This window comes from Corvus kubaryi, unplaced genomic scaffold, assembly GCF_017639235.1.
Source record: "Corvus kubaryi isolate FWS band 111438036 unplaced genomic scaffold, C.kubaryi_AGA036_p1.0 69, whole genome shotgun sequence".
Taxonomy (NCBI): Eukaryota; Metazoa; Chordata; class Aves; order Passeriformes; family Corvidae; genus Corvus; species Corvus kubaryi.
Window position 1 is genome coordinate 2718258 of NW_024582057.1, and position 18997 is coordinate 2737254.

The window sequence follows — 18997 nt, forward strand, 5'->3', positions numbered from 1 at the left end:
TTTCTGTGCCAGGAACCAGGGATAGAGCCAGCTCTGTGAGCTGACCAGATTAAAAACAGTGGGAGAACACACAGACCCAATACAGCAGGCACCAATGAGGAGCAGGATGATGTGACAACCATGGGGCCCAGCTGAACTTCTTTTTTCACAAAATTTTTCCTTGATGGAATATCAAGGCCATCAATATCAAATATGGCCTTTTGTGTTCAGCCTACATCTGTATTTCCCGACTGAAATGAAATATGACACCCCCCCCCCCCATACACCCCCTACCCCGCAAAGTCCCCCTGCCAACAGTGCCTCATTTGCTTTAGCGGGAAAAATGATTTGCAGTCACTGACCCTGGTTTTTTGGTTACAGAATCTTTTATCAGTGTTCTAGACTGCCTGCTGAGCTAGCCCACATTAATAAACTAAAATGCAAATGGTGTGCTCATCTCTGCTGACCCCAACTTTGAAAACTGGTTTTTCTTTTTCTGCTTCTTATCTTTGACAAAAGAGAGATGGGGATAAGCTTAGAAGTCAGCAGGTACAGCTGCTGGCCTTTCAATGACCTGAATCCCACTTGTCATTACACAGACTTTCAGTACAGTGGATACTGGGAAGTGCTGATGCTGTAGGAAATGGTAGATGATGGATACCAGTTAGGCTAATTAGATAGTTCCATATTTCTGAACCAAATTCTTTCCCTCCTTTCCCTTAACTCTCTCTCCTTATGATTAATTACTCCTTTCCATCTTGCTGGTTTGTCTGAAAGCCAGCCTTGATGCTAAAGGATCCATGTACATCCATCAGGTTTCAGATAGAGGAAGGACACATCTCTGAAAACATCTTCCCTACCTGTGCTAGGAAGTTTTTTCCTATGAGTTCTCTTCACAGTGAAAGACTGCATAAACCAATTCCTGAAGATACTGATGCTCACACCACCTCTCTTTTGCATGCTCATAACACTTCCCCGTCTTATTCCCTCTGTCCTTCAGAGCCTTCACTAACTTTCCTGTAGTGTGCACACTGCTATTCTCAATAACCACAACATCCCCTCATTTCCCTGGCTCAAATCTCACCAAGGTTTACTAAAACCACAACTCACACACAGAGGACTTCCAAGCTTCTTTTCTACTCTGTCTTGCATTCTGACATTCTGCTATCTTCTCTCACTGCACTATTGAAATCACTCTCGTGACTTCTGCCTCCTTAAATGATGTTGTCTTTTTTTATATCTTCACCTATCCTGGCCTCTAACTTCTGTCATCTCTCTGCCAACTTTCTTTTTTCTCTCAACACTTTCTCTCCTTGGCCTTCACAACTCCATCTTTGCTTCTTCCTTTCAACAGCTGGGACTTCCTTTTCCATTTCCATTTGCCATGGAAATCTCAGCAGGCTTTCACTCTTCTGCCTTTCCTGGTGTATCAGTACCCAGTAACACTGGCACCAGTGGCACGTGCATTTATCTTGGTCTCTCCATCCATCCAGTCCTACATTTTAGCCATCATGTCTTCCTGGGGAAGTGTCTTTGCCAATCCAACTTTCATACAGCTGCTGCTGAACTTCCAAGGACCCCCCTGAAGTGCTAATCCAATTCCTCTAGTCTCTTTATAAGCATTGTTCTTCTTTTGTCCTACCCTGTTGTTTGAATTAATAAAAGTCAGTCCTACCTCAAGGCAGACAGACCATGCCCAAGCTTTGCAATCTTTTCTCTCAAACTCACAGCATTCTTGTATGTTCCCTGCCCCTTCTTCCCCCCTCTATCCTTATGGGAGACATCCTTAATAGCCCTTCATCTATATCACAAACAAAAGTTGGTACACTTATTCCTACCCATTTTTCTCCTTGATTTAAGTCCCTTCCCTGACTGTCTCTTTTACCATCATTCAGCTTTTAATTTTCTTCCTCCTTCACAGTCACACCCACTTCTGACCATTTTTACTTCTTATCATGCCTTGTCTGTCCTCTTCTGCTTTATCTGTGATATAAACACTAATCCTTGAAAAATCTGTTGCCACTCCTTTTTAAATACTTATTTTCATTCCACTTGAATAGCTATAATACAAATATGAAATTTGGGCAATCTATCTTCCCTCTCTGTTGCAGTGGGGATCCTGCAACACGCATATATCAAACCAGGAGTCCCGTGGAAAGGAAATATATATGGACAGACAGATTCTTGCTAGATGTTTCAGAGGTGTTTATTTCTCCAGCCGCAAGGCCGGGGCTCAGCGGAGGAACTGCTCCAGTCACGGGACCAAGGGTCCTTCTGCCCGCGCAGGGAACACAAACCAACCAATGGGAACGAGGCTGAGCAGGGACAGGGAAGCCCCGTGTCTGTGCCCTCAGGGCCCCTCTCCCAGGGCTCCATGGCAGGGGAGGGACCCCAACACCTCACCCGTTTTATTTTAATAAAAGGAGAATGAAAAAAACTGGATAAACATAACAAGAACAGTTTCAAAACAAAACAAGCCACCCTCCTGAGTCTTTAAATGTCCAATCAGATTCTGTGGAACATCTTAGGGCTGACAGAAGGGAGACAGGACTCTCTGAGCATGCTTTGTGGGGAAACTGAGGCAGGAGAGGGTTTAACTTCTTCCCTCCCCCTTTTCATCCTCCACTCGGCATTGGAAAGGGATTTTTGGGGAAACAATTGGCAAAAGCATGGTTTTGTGAGGGAAACCATGGATGAAAAAACGGATTGGGAATACACTGGGGGTAATAGGACATAGGGTAAAAGGGAAAGGTGGGATTAGGAAAGGGAGACTGTAGGGGGGACTTACAATAGAGATACTGTCTAACATGACTACGATTTTTTGCATATATACTGCCTTTTACAGGAACACCATCAGGCCCAGTGACCTGCGATGCTTGTAACCCTTTTCTACCTCGTATAATTTTGAATTGCACCACCTCTCCATCTCCCAAGCTTGGGATGTATTTTTCAGGGTTATTCTTTTTAATAGCAGTTCTATGCACGAATATGTCTTGCTGGTTGTCACACCTTGTTATAAAACCATAATTTTGCTTAACATTATACCATTTTACTATCCCTAAGATCTTAGTTACTATGATCTTTTTCCGAGTGGCTGCTGTTTTCTGTCTCGCTGCGTCTTTGCTCTCTCCTTCGGTCGCTCCCATGTTGGAATTGTCGGGGCTGCTCGTGCCTGCGCGCTCTTCCCGGGGTCGCGTTCGGGGCTGTGCGGGCCGGGCCGGGCCGCGCCGCTCAGTTCTCCGTGTGTCGCCTCCTCTGGTCGCAGCTTCGCTGCCGCTGTCGGGCGCTGCACCCACGTCTCGGCCGGGCCCCCGAGCGATGACCCCCCCGCGCCCTGCTCCAGCGCGCGTTTCGGCTGGGCGCGGCTCTGCTCCACCGCCGCCAGCCGCCGCCCGCGCGCCGCCCCTCTCGGTCGGGCGTTCCCGGGGCTCGCTCCACCACGCGCTGTGCTGCGCCGTGCGGGCACCGCCGGGTCCCGCGGCTCCTGCCACGCCTCGCTCCGCCACCGACACTGCGGCTCGCTTGGCTCTGCCCGCACGCGGGAACTGCCTCGCTGCTGCTCGCAGAGCGCTCGGTGCACGTGGCCTGGGCCGCACGGTCCCTGCGCCAGGCTTCCCTTCGCCAAGACACAGCTGACATTGCTCAACAGTCTCGGTAACTAAATAATATTCACGAAAATATTCTTCCATCGGCATATATTTTGACTCAAATATTAACTGTGTCCAAACGGTTTTCCAAAAGCCCTTGGTAAGAATTAAATCCCAAGAAACATAGAAAAAGTTCTTAAACAACCATGCCAGGAAGTGTTTCAGTTCTTTCTGAGCTTGAATCAAGCTAAAATTTACAAATCGTTGTTCAAGAATCGTTTTAAGTTTAAGATAAATGTCCATATGCGGCTCGGAGAGCCAAGAGTCTTCCCACGGTTCCTCCATAGTTCAGATATGGAATAGCAAAGCAAAACCAAGAAGAGGAATCCAAAGTTTCCAGGGTTTACTCACACAAATCAGTCGCTTAGGGATCGGGGATCATTCTGCCCGCATTCTCCACCATTTGTTGCAGTGGGGATCCTGCAACACGCATATATCAAACCAGGAGTCCCGTGGAAAGGAAATATATATGGACAGACAGATTCTTGCTAGATGTTTCAGAGGTGTTTATTTCTCCAGCCGCAAGGCCGGGGCTCAGCGGAGGAACTGTTCCAGTCACGGGACCAAGGGTCCTTCTGCCCGCGCAGGGAACACAAACCAACCAATGGGAACGAGGCTGAGCAGGGGCAGGGAAACCCCGTGTCTGTGCCCTCAGGGCCCCTCTCCCAGGGCTCCATGGCAGGGGAGGGACCCCAACACCTCTCCACCCTGTCTCTTTCAGGTAAACTTGAAGAAACTAGCTAGGAAACTGAATTTTTTTTAGCAGTCTAAAAGAAAGAAAAAAATGCCCAATATTGATTAAAGAACAATTTGATAAAACTGATAGAAGTGGTTTTAGTGGTTGTTGATTTTTTACTTCGCCCCACTGAGGGATTAAAATGTCCCATGAACAAATAAATGTAAATTGATGAAAGTCAAGCAATCACAAATATATGAAAGAATCTATTAACTGCCTGGAGTGCACTGACTCAAACATTAAAATATTTTAAAGGATAACATGGGGGATAGAAATTGTGGTTTCACTGCACTGAGAAAGGAAGAAAATTAATGAGATGAATTTACAAGGCTAACAGCTTTTTTGCCCAGTCCAGCAATTCCATGGTCTGCTTGAATTTCTGCTTAGTGCTTTCTAATTTAGGGCTTCATCCTCTGCACAGTGCTTAGTTCTGGTAATGCCCATAGACTCATGGAATAGTTTGGGTTAGAAGGGAACTAAACAAAGTAATTTTGCAAGTTGGGAGCCCCAGATCCTTATACTCTGTAGATGCAGCTCTGGCACCACTATTATAAACCATAAGAATGCTCATATTTTTGGGGTATAACCAGTCCCGTAAAAACTCTACTGACAGTTCTGCCTAATACTAAAAGCGATGAGTAAGGCTAAACACAAACTTGGATATACTTGAAGATGAGTTCCTTCTCCTTCAAATTTTTAAATCAATATCACACCTGAATCCTGACAGAACAAGTGAGCTGTAAAATGTATCCATACAGAACACATCTGTAACAAACATCACCCGGGGCTCTGCTCTTTGTGCCAGTGGAGCACAAAGTCTGAATGATGGCAGACTGGAGATAACCGAGGAAAGGGAAGCAGTGGAGAAGGCTGGAGTTACAGGAATATAATTGTGCAGTTACTTTAGTCATGCATGGAGCTAGATCCCGGAATGGTTTGGGTTGGAAAAAACCTTAAATATTGAGTTGCAACTCCACTTCATGGGCAGGGACACCTTCTTGTAGACCAAGTTTTTCATCAGTTCAGGCAGGCTTCCTGGCATTTTTTGCTGACTTCCTCTTTCTTGAGATGGGTCACTCCTGAGGTTGAAGGAGGTGATCCTTGGATATTAACCAGCTTTCTTGGGCCCCTCTTCCCTCCAGAGATTTATCCCGTGATACTCTACCAAGCAGATCCCTGAAAAGGCCCAAGTCTGCTCTCCCAAATTCCAGGGTAGTGAGCTTCCTTGTGCTCCCTCCATGCTTCCCTAGGGATCTTGAACTCCACCATTCAATGGTCACTGCAGCCCTGGCTGCCCTTGAGCTTCACATTCCACATCAGACCCTCCTTGTTGATGAGAACAAGGTCCAGCGCAGCACCTCTCCTTGGTGGCTCCTCTATTACTTGGAGAAGGAAGTTGCATATGGAAAATCACAGGATTCCTGAAACAGAAGTTAGGCCGGTGAAGGTTTTTCTAAAACTGATCAGCAAAATTTCCATTACCTAGGGGATTTTTCTCATCCTATTTTTACGTGGAGAGCTATGTATTGCTGCAACTACATCAATATAATTAAAGCACAATAAATTAATTCCCTGTGAGGGAGTCTGATAAGCTGTATAAAAGGGACTTACACCAGTCTATGCTATATCACTGTAACACGATATATAATATACACATTTCTGTAGATATGAAATGCTCTACTTGGTGCTTGGAGATAAAACAGGGAAATCAAACACCAGCTCAGCGGGGGCTGATCGCATTCCAATGCCTGCAGGGAGAGGAAAGCTGTGCTCCCTGGAGAGGGGGGCTCCCACCAGTGCAGAGAGATTCCCCTGTACCAGCGGGCTTGGGGAGGCCCCAGCTTTGGGAAGGGAAGTCCCAGCCCAGGGAAAGTGGGGTGGGAGGCAGGGGGGTCCCTGCTTTCAGACACTTCCCAGGCTGGATCCCAGGAAAAAGCAATCTCACCAAGCATCAGTGGAGACACCAAAAAAGCCTGGAGGGTGTGCGGGGCATTGCGTGAAGGTAAGGGAGGTCTTGGAGAGGCTTGGTGAGAGAACAGTGGCTGGTGGCATAGAGAAGTCTAAAAGGAAAAGTTCCCTGTAACTCTCCTGGACAGCTGTGAGGGGGTGCCCAGGGAACCAAGGCATGCCCTGGCAGCGATACAGCTATTTTGGTCATTAAATCTCAGCCTCCCCCTCCCCACGACATAGGCCAAGACAAAATGACTCAGGCTCTCTCTACAGTAGATCTCGAAGCAAAACATAATCTCATTAGTACAATAACCTAAGTTACTCATCCACACTTTCTGCAGCCTCCTTCCAGACCTCCTACTCTCCCTGGTGTGCCATTTATTTGGTCCAAAAACGCTTTACTCTAAATTAACACTGCTGTCACAGCTATTAAAGAGAGTTCATCTCCACAGAGTTTTTATTCCTGGATTAAAAATTGCTGCAAGTCAGCCTTTCTCCCCTTGAGAGCAAGGGGAAAGTTTTCAGCTCGTGCCATGCAAAAACAACTTTCTGATTTCTCACTTGGCATGTGCCATGATAGAAAAATGTAGTTACTTGAACTGTACGGGGAAGGCCTGGGAAGACTCTAAAGCTCTGCTCTGCACTGAGTCATATGTATTAATTACTTAATGAACATATATCATAAGCAAGTGATCTCAGGCAGTTAAGTCTGAACTCAGGACAGGCCTCTGAAGCCCACTCTATTTTTATCATGTTCATACTTTCTGATAACAATTCTAGCACAACTGTTAAAAAAAAGTTTAAAAAAACCCAAACCACAGGAAAAAAAAAGAAAGAAAGAAAGAAAAGAAACAGATGATGTGGCAGGAGACAATGTAAACCTGTTTGACCAGGTATGACTGAGCAAACATCAACAGACTATAGCAAGTTACTGCAAAAATTGTATGAGGCAAACCCCATCCCCTTCGCTACTGCTCTGGGCGAAGTGTTGCTTTTAGCAGGATCCCCTCGGCTGAGCCTAAGACTCACATAGCCACATTATTGGGATGCAGGCCTTGCCCAGTGGGTGTATTTTACCCTTTAATGACACATTTGAGGTGTTTTGTTTAGAAAGCAAATCTGAGCTGCTAGGCTGTGAAGTGCCTATACATTAGGTTTGACTCCTTGGCAGTTCAGCTGATGAGTGGAGCTAATTCTTTAGCCACACTATGTGTGCAACACAAGCTTTATTTTAGCCTCAGAACACATAAAGGCAAGTGTTGCAAAATCAGCAAGCCTTAAAATGTGACTCCTCTGTTCCTCCACCAGACATACCTGACTAAATTAAACCAACAATGCAGTGGGAACAAAAGACTATTTTTCATCTCTGTTTTGGCCAAGATACCTTGGAGTACTAATCCATATAATGTACAAAGAGCCTGTAAAAACTTCCTTCTAAAATTATAACAACAGAAGAAATTAGGTCAGTTACTAAAGAGTAGGTTGGGTATAATCAAGCTATAACACCCCTGGGACAAAAAAGGTAGTGCTTTTTGAATTTGCGTTTTGTCAACTTACACAGCTTATTGCGGTGGGAGGAATTCGAGGCAAATAACACTAAGACAGGATTTGCCAAAACGTTGGAAAACTGTTTGATCATTAATCGCATTTGCTAAGACCGTGATTAGGGTAATTGCTCTGTATTTCTTTTCACAAACCCCTTGTCCATGGGGGGATCAGGAAGGACTATCCCCTACCCCATGAAGTGCAGCGCAGCTCAGTTTGCCTCTTTGTGCCTTTTTTTTTCCCCTGAAGCGCCAAATACTTGCCCCTGAGAAGGTAAAATACTGATGGCTGTGTACTGAGTAGCCTAGTGGTAGGATCTACTAAAGTAGTATCTGTTTCATTGTAGTGGTATCTCATTTGCTTTCTAGGTGTTGAGTTATTCTTTGGAGTGAATTTTCTAAGTGGTTACTTAGCAGTGGGAACATAGAGCTGGGTTTTGAATGGACTTCCATAAAACTTTCTGAAATGCTATCTAGTATTTGAAAACACTTCTTCAGTGTGGCTGGTGGCGACAATAGTGCACAAAGTCTCAAAGTTGTGTCAGTGGCTGTGCAGAGTATTAATGCTGCCCTCAGTTTGGCTCTAGCTTCCTTTTTTTTTTTTTACTACACAACTGCAGAAAAAGGTTCTTGTCTGAATATGAAGCAATATTTGAACACTCTGTTTTAATTACTAGCACATGTATTTCTGTGACACACATCCCTGTGGAATCTAGGCATTGCCACTTTAATTTAGAAACACTGATATCATTATAATGAGCATAATACAGACCTTAGACTACGTGAGACAGAAAGAAGAGCACAACTCCTGTTCTCTCTCCCTGCAGATTAAAAACTCCCTTGGATACTACAGCATTCTTTTGTACTGTGACTGTTGAAGTTTTCTTGTGGTTTGTTTTTTTCCAGGCTTATTATTTCAACAAGTAAGTATAAAATGTGTTCAGTTCTAAAGAAAACAAAATAATCCTGTTCTTCCTGTCAGTACTACAGGCTCATCCCTATGCTTCAGAAATCCATTGGATTCTTTCCCTCTCAGATCACTAGCTACTAGGGTTCAGTAGGATAAGTTTATGCCTTTTTTACATTGCACAGCAATGCTGTCTTCAGGTTCTGCTCTCAGTGTGCATGCACAAAATGTAATTGCACCCAGCTCCGTTGCTCTCTCTCTCTGTTATGTTATTTCTGAAGAGCCAAGAGGATTAAAAAAAAGCAGCAAACATTTGATGTGGTTATTAAACCCAGTTCATCTGACTTTAAGTAAACAAAGTAATAAATCTATTAAGAAATAAGATGCAGCTTTTGCAGTTACTTTCCAGGAGACCCATGCCTTAAGGAAGAAAGAGAAATTGAGGAGTTTTATGCTGGAGGCATTCCCGAGAAAGGTAAGGAGGTATGCAAATAGAAATCTAATCTGGCTCTGACGTATGTGCTTGGGCAGAAAGCTATTGTTAGACAAACTTGTTGTTCCTGAGCAGTGCAGCTAACGAAGCCTTATTTCCTACAGATTTGAGTCCTTTGTCTCACATCTCTTTCTCTTCACCGCAATAATCCCAGCTCTCCTCATGCCTCCAATCACCCTGCCACTACCAAGAGACAACAAACTGGGGCTGGTCTGGAACTGCAAATATACTCACTGTCGGCACGTGTGTGCTGCCTGGCCAGCTGGCTGCGACCAACACATGAGGCTGAGAGCCTTTTCTTCAGTCAGGGCAGTAACTTGACTCTGTCCCTTATCCTGCTGCCAGACTTCACAAAATGTTTAAAAAACATAATCATGTCCAACACTATCACTCTTTCAACTTTAGTCAAAACTTGATTTGCCAGAGGGTTACAAAAATTATTAGGTACAGGACAAACACTGATTGTGTAAGCTTTGTTTCCACCGGAAACTAGATTCAGAAGTTCAGCTGCTTTTCTCTTGTTAAAAAACAAAAAACCCCAACAGGGCTAATTAGAAAGTTTTCCCACAGTCATTTTCAGCTGCAATAGTTTGTGTAAGAAATGGTGACTGACCTGCTGTCTCACACTAATGGTTAATGTCTGATTCATTTTTTTTTAATAAAGAAATGTGTGAAAGCTTCTATTCTGCTGCTTAACACTGACACCTTTTATATGACTAAATATTTCCAGCCTACTGCACAATCATTATTGACCCTTTTCAAAGAAAAACATGCTGTCTCCTCTGTGGCCTGCTCTCGGTGCACCTCTCCATTCCCAGCTTCAGGAGAGCTCCATTGGACTGCATTCTCACACTGCCTGGACTTTAGACTACATTGAGTAATAAACATTGTCTGCTCCTAGTGTTCCCTCTGGCTTATTTGCTTGAATAGTGACCTTATGTTTTGGTTTTGTTATTTATTCCAGTTTCTTTAATACATTCTCCCACTGGTCCATCACCAAGCTGTCAACTAAGAACCTGCTTTAAAGGACTTTATCTATTTCTCCTCAGGAAAACTAAAAAAGAAGTAAATAACACAGGACAGGCAAACTAAAAGCTTGCACCTTCCAAATCACTTAATTTCCTCTTCCCATTACACCTGAAAATCTTGATTATGGCAACTCTTTTATTGGTGGAGGAGGGCAGAATGATAGGCGGCCCTTGAGGAGCAGCAGACGAGTGTCATTTTGCGAGACGCAAAACACGGTGTTGCCAGCAGGAGCGCGGCTTCAGAACAAAGGGTGAGAACACAGAGGCTTGCAATGCAGTGTTGCAACATCCAAGAGCTGGATGGTGACCAGCAGTTAGAGTTGGTGAACGGAAAAGGAGCAGAGGTTATGTGTGTCGTCAAGACACAAGAAAAGGCTTCTATTTCATGTGTTCTCCTCAAAATGCCTGCAATTTCCCATCAGCCTTAGTTGGGCTGAGGCCAGCTGATGGAATTGCACCCCAGATCTCCAGCAAGAGGCTGCGCAGGACCAGGGCAGTGAGGAGCAGCAGAGGTCTTCCCCTTGGAGGTGCCCAGACTGAAGTGGGGCAAGGCACTAAGGCTGTGGTGAAATGAGGTGTCTGCAGTTTTGGGTAGAAAAAGGAACAGAATGTGCAAATCATAGAGGGAGATCAAGAAGACTGTAAAACAACCAAATTGCTTGTGAGCCTTGGATTCTGACACTCCAAGAAATGACTTTCATAGCAGTGTGGGAAAGTCCTTTTTTCAAACCAGGGCTGTGTGTTCAAAAGTAACTCTGTTTAAATACTAAGGCTGAACACAATGAATGTAAAACAGGGCAGATGTGTCCTTCTCTGCCTTCCCTGCATGCATGTGTATATATATATATATATAAATATATATATATATATTTATACACACATGCATACACACACACACATTTCACACACATTTACCCTTTTTCACTTTTGGACTTCTGGGAGCAGGAGAGAGGATCTGTAAAGTTGTGGTGAGGCAGAGAGCACCCAGGCTAAAGACTCTCTTTGGGCTTGTTCAGCTGCTGAGAACCTAGCAGGAAGGGAGGATAATTGAACGACAAATTGTCTTTAGCTGTAATTAGATGTACATATATATAAAAAATATCTCTAAAGAAATTTAGAAGATCATTTCAAGATCAAAATAAGGTGTAGCACAATTCAGAATCTAGATATATGCCCTTTCAAACTCATGTTATACTGAGGGGAATAGCCCACTAGAGATGTCTTGAGTTTTATAGTAAATTATCTCAGATGCATTGGTAGAAGATCAGAAGACTAAAAAAAAACCCAAGCCTTTAAAAATCACATTTTTCGTACTCATTGAACACTAGGGCATGACGTGTTTTTTGATCTACTGAAGTTACTGTAAAAGAATGCTGACATAGTCCTGACATTTGAACCAGTGGATATAATGTTGTATTACAGCTCTGGTAAAAGTTTCCAGATAGCGAAAAAATAAAAAGCTTTTCCCTCCAGTGTTTATATAAACCTACAACAGAGATAAGTTCCCTATGGAGTCCTGTCTTTGCTAACATAAGAACGACACAGTATAATGTGACTGTTGGTTCACATAAGTTTTCCAACCACATCTCTTCTTGCTGCTTCTACTGGACTCCAAATCCTGAATTCTCTGATGTTCAGGAATATATAATTTCCATGCTAAGTGTACTTCTGGCAAGTCTGTGCCCTTCACCTTAAATAATTCTTTCCTTTTTCTTTTGTTTACAATTAACATAGCACCTGTGAGAGCATTCCCAGTGTCATCTTGACTTCAGTTTTCATTTGGTAGGGTAAATGAATCATATTTCTGAACAGCCCAGTAGCCCTTCTTCAGAACACTTACAGTTTGAATTGGTCTTTCTTGAACAGCAGTGAACAGAACTCTTGTCTTGCCATCACGAGGTAACTTCTTAACAGCATTATCTTTGTGCCTTCTTCAAGTTAGATTATGTGGGGTCTGTAGTCAAGCTCTATTAGATCCATTGTGTTTCTTTTGCCTAGAAAGTCTGTTACACAGTTATTACCAAAGAAAGCTGCCACATTAGTCTGGCACAATCTACTCGTGATAAAGCTATACTTTTCGTGCAATTTTCCTTTTACATTTCCAAGTATTCTTTCCTTTGTATTATTTGAGCAGCTCCCTGAATGCGTGGAGGTAGCAATCCACAGTAAATTAAATTGGATGTACTAGGGAAAGAACTCAAAGAATCATAATTGTCATACAGATCAAATGGGGCTTCATAAGTCTGTCTAGCTGACTAACATTTATCACATACCAAAAAGAATGAAATCAAGATTCTGGCAACAGCCTGTGTCAGTCCACAGCATCACTGCAAGGAACAAAGTCTCTGTAATACAGAGCTATACTTAGTCATATTTATCAATCTCCATCACAAGTGCCAGTTACATATTTGATGATTACTTCCATCAATCTGAGCTCTGTGGTAGCAGAGACCACAAATAAAAAAAAAAAAAAAGCAACCCACATACAGGTCTCTTGGGACAAGGTTTAAATAGAGTGAATCTATTATGCTGGCTAGGTAGGGACTCATTACTGAATTCACCATCCTTTGTATTTGGAAATGCTAGAATCCATTCTGGGAGAAAAGCCCTTCAGCCCTTGGGATCCCAGCAAAAGAGTAGAGTCTCTTTTTATCATTTAATGGCTCTATTTCATCCCCACTGCAGAAAAGATTATGCCAAGGGCCATTGTTTCTTGTCCTCAGGCAGGCTGGGATCTCTTCTGAGAAGGCAGAAGTTTGAAGTGTATGCAGACCTGGTAGGAAGTGCTATGAAAAGCAGTCAGGAACTACCTCCCTGCTCCCAAAAGCTGGATTTTCCTGTATAATTATCCCAGGAGGAGCTGGAATTTGAGGGACTCATCTGAGTGTGGGACTGAGTGAGGCATAAAGGCTGGTGCTGCCCAGCTCTCCCAGCCCTATGTGGCGTGGAAAGCAAGGCAGTCTTTTCCCTGGCAGTGCAGGTATCTTTCCCAGTAACAGAATTGCTGTACTCTGTGTGTGATGATTTGATGCTGAGCTAATGCTTCCATATAACCTCTGAACATGGGAAATTCGCCACAGACCTGTTAAACAATCCTTGCCTCCTTAGCTGCTGTCCAAAATGGCCTCGTAACTTAGCAACTAACTTGCTCCTGCTATTGGTCCTAGGCCTTCTTTAATGTTACCATTTCTTGAGCTTTTCCTTTCCATTTTCTGTATATATTTCAAGTATTCCTCCCCCTGAGGCAGTGCTTCAAGAAGCAACTCACTTTTCTTAGTTTTGGCCTTTTATAGGCTATCTCTAATCTTTCTACAGAAATCTCACCAGCACGGCTACAGCTCATTCTGACTTAGACTATCACCACATCCCTTAGCCCAGCTGTTACTTCAGTAAGGGGTAACTAACAAGGAACAATCATCCTTTGGACATTAGCAATCAGGACCCAAACACAGTATGCTAAAGCAACATAGGTAAAAGATCTAAAAACCAGCCAACCTCCAGCACATGTTAAAGTTACGATTTTCACACCAAGTCTAATGCAGTTTATATAAACCTTCGCTTATTTGTAATAAAGTGCTTCATCCCAGGACAGCAGGAAAGTACACAAAATAATCCTCCATTTTCATAGAATCACAGAGTGGTTGGGTTGGAAGGTACCTTAAAGATCATCTGTTGCCAACACACCTGCCATGGATGGGGACGCCTTTCAGTAGACCAGGTTACTCAGAGCCCCATCCACCTGGCCTTGAGCACTTCCAGGGATGGGGCATCCACAGCTTTTCTGGGCAACCTGTTCCAGTGCCTCACCATCCTCACAGTAAAGAAATTTCTGGGTTAACACAGTGCTACCAGCAGTTACAGGAACAGGCAGCTACACTTGCTGCAAAGGCAGTTGTTAAACCACTGCCTGTCTCCATTGCTGGGTTTTGTCCAAGAGCAAAGAGGAGCTGCGTGCCTTAACCTTCATTTATGGGCTGAAAAGACTGGCTTTGCTTATGTTTTCTTTCGCTGTTGCTACTGTTTTATCTATTTGGTATCTTAGATATTTATACAGTACACAGACTTCTAGCACCTTGCAATTTACCCCCACCCCACATTTGTATCTGTTTATATGTGATCCAGTGGCTTGTTTTATTCAAAGATATTTGAGTACCTCAGGGTCTTGTGGTTTTGCTGCATGTAGTGATGTACTAACAGTGTACAAAAATATTTAAATTGCTACTTGAAATACAATTTGTACAAAAACTTAAACAAGCATCAATCAGAAGGCTGATATGAAACCTCCATATAAATAAGCCTTTAACTTCAGTCAACAAGTAAAGGCTTGCAAGGGAGCCTTTGGTCATATTTCAATGCATTGAACACTGTTTTACTAAGAAATACATTAAATCCCTCATTAAGAACACACTGAAAAACACCCCCTGCCTCCTCCAAATCTCTATACAACCTGGCAGGAACAAGAAAGCTTGAGAACAGTGTTGAAACTACAAATGGCATATATAAAAAATCCAAAATAATTTATTAAATGACATATTGAAAATTTGAAGATAGAAACTGCAAAGGAAAATGAGGTAAGAGTGCCCAAGTACAGGGCCATGGATTTTTTTTCTTTTTTCCTGCTAGGCAACAGCAGAGAAAGAAAATACTTTTAAAAAATCTGGCCTTTAAGTAAATGGAGATGAGGTTTCTATTAAACATTTATGTTTCACAGTGAGCATATTTTTGCTTTGTTAGCTGATGACTACCACTGTTTATCAAACAGGATTACCTTCCTTAGACATTCCCAACCCCCCAGTTAGCTGCACCTTATGAATCACCAAATTTATAACTTGTCAGGCGTGGTCTGATACCTCAGGGCAAACTGGGACCCTGTTGCAAACAAAACATGTTAACTGCTCAAGCAGCTCACCAGACAATACATTGTTAAATGTGCTGAAGTCTTGAATGCATCCTTACTGTAGTAAAAAGAGTAATATCTTAGCATAGTTTTTTTTGAGACCTGTAGTTTGGGTATGACCAACCAGATTATTAAAAATGAAACAATTCACATAGAGGAGCATGCTGCAATGCAGAGACTGGAAGGTGGCTAGAAGGATTAAAGAAATAAATCATCTTGGTTTATTTTTAAACATGGTTCATTTTTAGAGGGTATAAAAAAACCTAACATCTCTGCAATAATTTTCCTATGGACTTTTGGAAGTGTGAGCTGTATTTTGCACTTCCCCCCTCTCAACTTGCACACAATTTGAGCTTGTTCTTAAAAAGCTTCCCAGAGCTCAGTCCTTCTGAGTGGTGACGCAATGTAACACACGAGACAAGGTAACCAACTACTTAAAAAAGCCCCACTGAACAAAAATGTAAAACATCAAGATCCACACTAGGCATGCTCAGTCTCTTCGGAAAACCAGCAGAGGTCATTCTCTTTGAATAGGCTCAGTCCTGTCACTTTATTTGGTCTCAAATGCTCAGTGAAGAGCTTGGTAGCTCAGACAAGAGGTGGTTAGGTCCTTGGCTTAGCTAGAGTTGAGGAACACAAGGGAACTCTGCATATAAATCATGAGGCAACGGAATTGACTTCTTTGAAAGACACCATATAAAAGATTTTTAAAATCTCCTGCCACTACCTGGTTGTGGTAAGTAGCCTTTAAAAAGAGCGTCAGAAGTGCCTTTGTATTTATTCATTTCTTGCATCACTGGGAGAACTTTGTAAGTGTATACAGCATAGTATACCTTTGCCACAAGAAAACTGATCCTGGATAAAGAGAAGAGAATGACTTGGAGTGACACAAATTACTCTGCACAAAATCACAGTCAAAAGTGACACATTTAATAGCTGCCTATTCATGAAATAACATGCATTGCCAACAGTCCTGCATAAGGGGACTACAGGATTTCTAACAATGGAGAAAGACCAAAGTATGCTGGAGATTAAAGTGTAAGCAGTATAAATGCTGAGTTTTCCCTTCATGCTGAGAAACCTGCCCCGCTCCCCTTCCCCACTCCTGCCAAGACAACTATTACTGTCTCTGTCGGTTCTGATGCAAACCCTGGAGCCCTGTATACAAGCTTGATTTGACCAAATTCAGTTGCTTGCTATAAATATGCCACTGTTATATTCATGTACCACACAGCTCTGTTTAAAGTTCTCACAGAACATGTGCCACTTCCCCGCAGGGAAAAAAAACAAACCACAATCAAAACAACACACCACCCTTCTTTTTTTCCCTCACTACATTTTTACTCATGCAACAAGAAGAGACAGTTCACGAGTAGTATTACTCCTGACTCGAATCAAGCTGATATAACTTCAGAATACAATGGGGAGCCTAATGAACTTCTAAGAGTTTGACAGAGTGCGTATCGGACGTGGGGTATTTGAAATATTACACCACACTGACATGCCTCACTACGGGGATAAACATTGGCCCAAGGTTGATATTTGCTGCAATATTTTGTTACTCATTTCCAGTATTTTGTTTTCGATACCAGCTGGGCACCCTCCCAAGGAAACCAAAATCTTCTTCCTTGGAACGGGCAGATTTCAAAGGAACATTATGCAAACACTGCCTGTTTTCCTCTATGATCTTTATGTAGTTACAACACTGCATGCTGAGGATAAGGGACAACTGCTCTGACAGAGAACTTAAGTGTAAAATAAAGAATCAACACTACTGCTTTAAAATGTTTGGCAATGGGGTAAAAAATATGTTCTAAGCCAAAGGAAGCTTTCCTAACAAAGTCACAGCAGGCCATCTATCTCCATGGGTGTATGCATTTGTTTCTTATTAAAGCGACCCCCGAAACTCCAGGCACATATTTGATTGTAAATGAACTTTCTGTTTAGAGACTAAAGGAAATGTATTGTTTATACAGAAATCTTTATTCTAAAATTAAAAAAATAAACAACACCCAAAACCAAAAACCTCAACAACAAAAAACCCTTTAAATTCTATGTCCATATAAATAAAGGAAAAACCATTAAAAAGAAAACATCGTCAAACTAATAAATAATTTTAAAATATATTAAACCATTAAAAAGTAATTTTATTTGTACTTAGTCCTTGAAAAGAGAATTTAAATAGCAGTTTTGTTAAATAGTAAATTGTCCTGCAGAGTTTTGATAATTTTTAGAAATCATAGTAAAGGTAGTTTACCTAATTCCTGAAAACTCAATGAGGAGATGCAAAACTAAGTCTTGTTCGCATCTTGCAGTAGTTCAAGAGAACTAGTTACAGGAATTTACCTAACTTTGCTGATTGAAAAAACCCAAAAAACCCAAACCACGTGAAAAACCTCACCAGTTTTCCTGCGCAGGAAAGGCCTGCAGATGGTAGCAAGAGTAAGACGAGAAAAGTCCACTAAAGCAGTATGACTCAAAACATCTTGAAGGTACTTTTAATAGCTGCTCGGAGCTAGGATTTCACCATTTTTGGAAAGGTCATTTAAGTGAACATTCACAACTAGGAGAAGTGTTATTCTAGTAAACGAAAACATTTGTGGTTAGTAAAATTGAAGCAGATTTCGTATCTACATTAAAAATATGTTTCCATTTGTCAGCTTGTGGTTTTAAGTACAACTCTACAACATTCTGGGAAATGAATAATGCAAGCAACACTTCCAATAGAGAAGGGACTAGACTGCATGGGATTTAATACTAATAAAATATTTGAAGCAAACAATTTGTCTAATACATACCAGTGAAAGGGAGACTGCTCCCTTACAGATTTTTACTTGAAAACAAGAAGGAAAGCAAAATAGACAAACTCAGGATACTCCCACTAACGTATCACAAGTAAATACAATTTTGTAAGAACTCTGGATCTCAATTTGTTCTGCAAAACACAAAGAAGTTTTGGTGCAACTTAGGTTTTCCAGCAAATGGAATGATTCTCAATTTCCTTCTCTGGAAAAAAAATTCTTAAAGAATATCCCGTCTTTGCTATGTAAATGGGGAAATTCTCAGGAAAAACCCACAACTAGTGCTAGTATAGACAGACTCTTATTCTTACATGCTCACAATAAAAATGGACTTTTCTTGAAAGCAAGTTAGGGCTGGAGCTCAGCTTCAGCTTGCAAATTGACTTAAGGAGAGAGCCTGAGAGATCTAACATTTCTGGATTTTTTTTTTCTTTTATTCCTTTTTTATTTCTTTTTATGCCAGGCAAGAAATGGGCAGATACATGGGATTAGGTCAGTTGGTCAGAGCATGGTGCTAATACTGCCAAGGTTTTGGGTTTGATCCATCCAGACCATTCACCTAAGAGTTGGACTTGACAATCCTTGTGGGTCCCTTGCAACTGCAAATATTCTGTAATGAAAGCTGGAGAGGGACTTTTCACAAAGGCACATAGCGACAGGACAAAGGGTGATGGCTTTAAACTCAAAAAGGGTCAGTTTAGAGTTGGTATTAGTAAGAAGTTCTTTACTGTGAGGGTGGTGAGGCACCAGAACAGGTTGCCCAGAGAAGCTGTGGATGCCCCATCCCTGGCAGTGTTCAAGGCCAGGTTGGATGGGGCATGGAGCAACCTGGTCTAGTGAGAGGTGTCCCTGTCCACAGCGGGGGGTTGGAACTAGATGATTTTTATGGTCCCTTCCAACCCAAACCATTCTGTGATTCTACAACATATTCTCACCTGTACCAAAATGCTCATTCCTTGAGTTTAAATCTCTGTCAAATTTGTGTTTGGAAATATATGGAGGGATTTTCTTTATT

At 42.3% G+C, this 18997-nt stretch overlaps 1 long non-coding RNA gene across 1 annotated transcript; it reads right to left on the reverse strand.

Moving 5' to 3' along the window:
• Positions 1 to 295: 295 nt before the first annotated feature.
• LOC121674680 lies at positions 296 to 18739 on the reverse strand. Its single transcript, XR_006019776.1, has 5 exons — positions 17583 to 18739; positions 12125 to 12287; positions 11200 to 11311; positions 4326 to 5783; positions 296 to 2077 (listed from the first exon to the last, which is right to left on the reverse strand). It is a non-coding gene; the product is annotated as an uncharacterized LOC121674680 (long non-coding RNA).
• Positions 18740 to 18997: the final 258 nt, after the last annotated feature.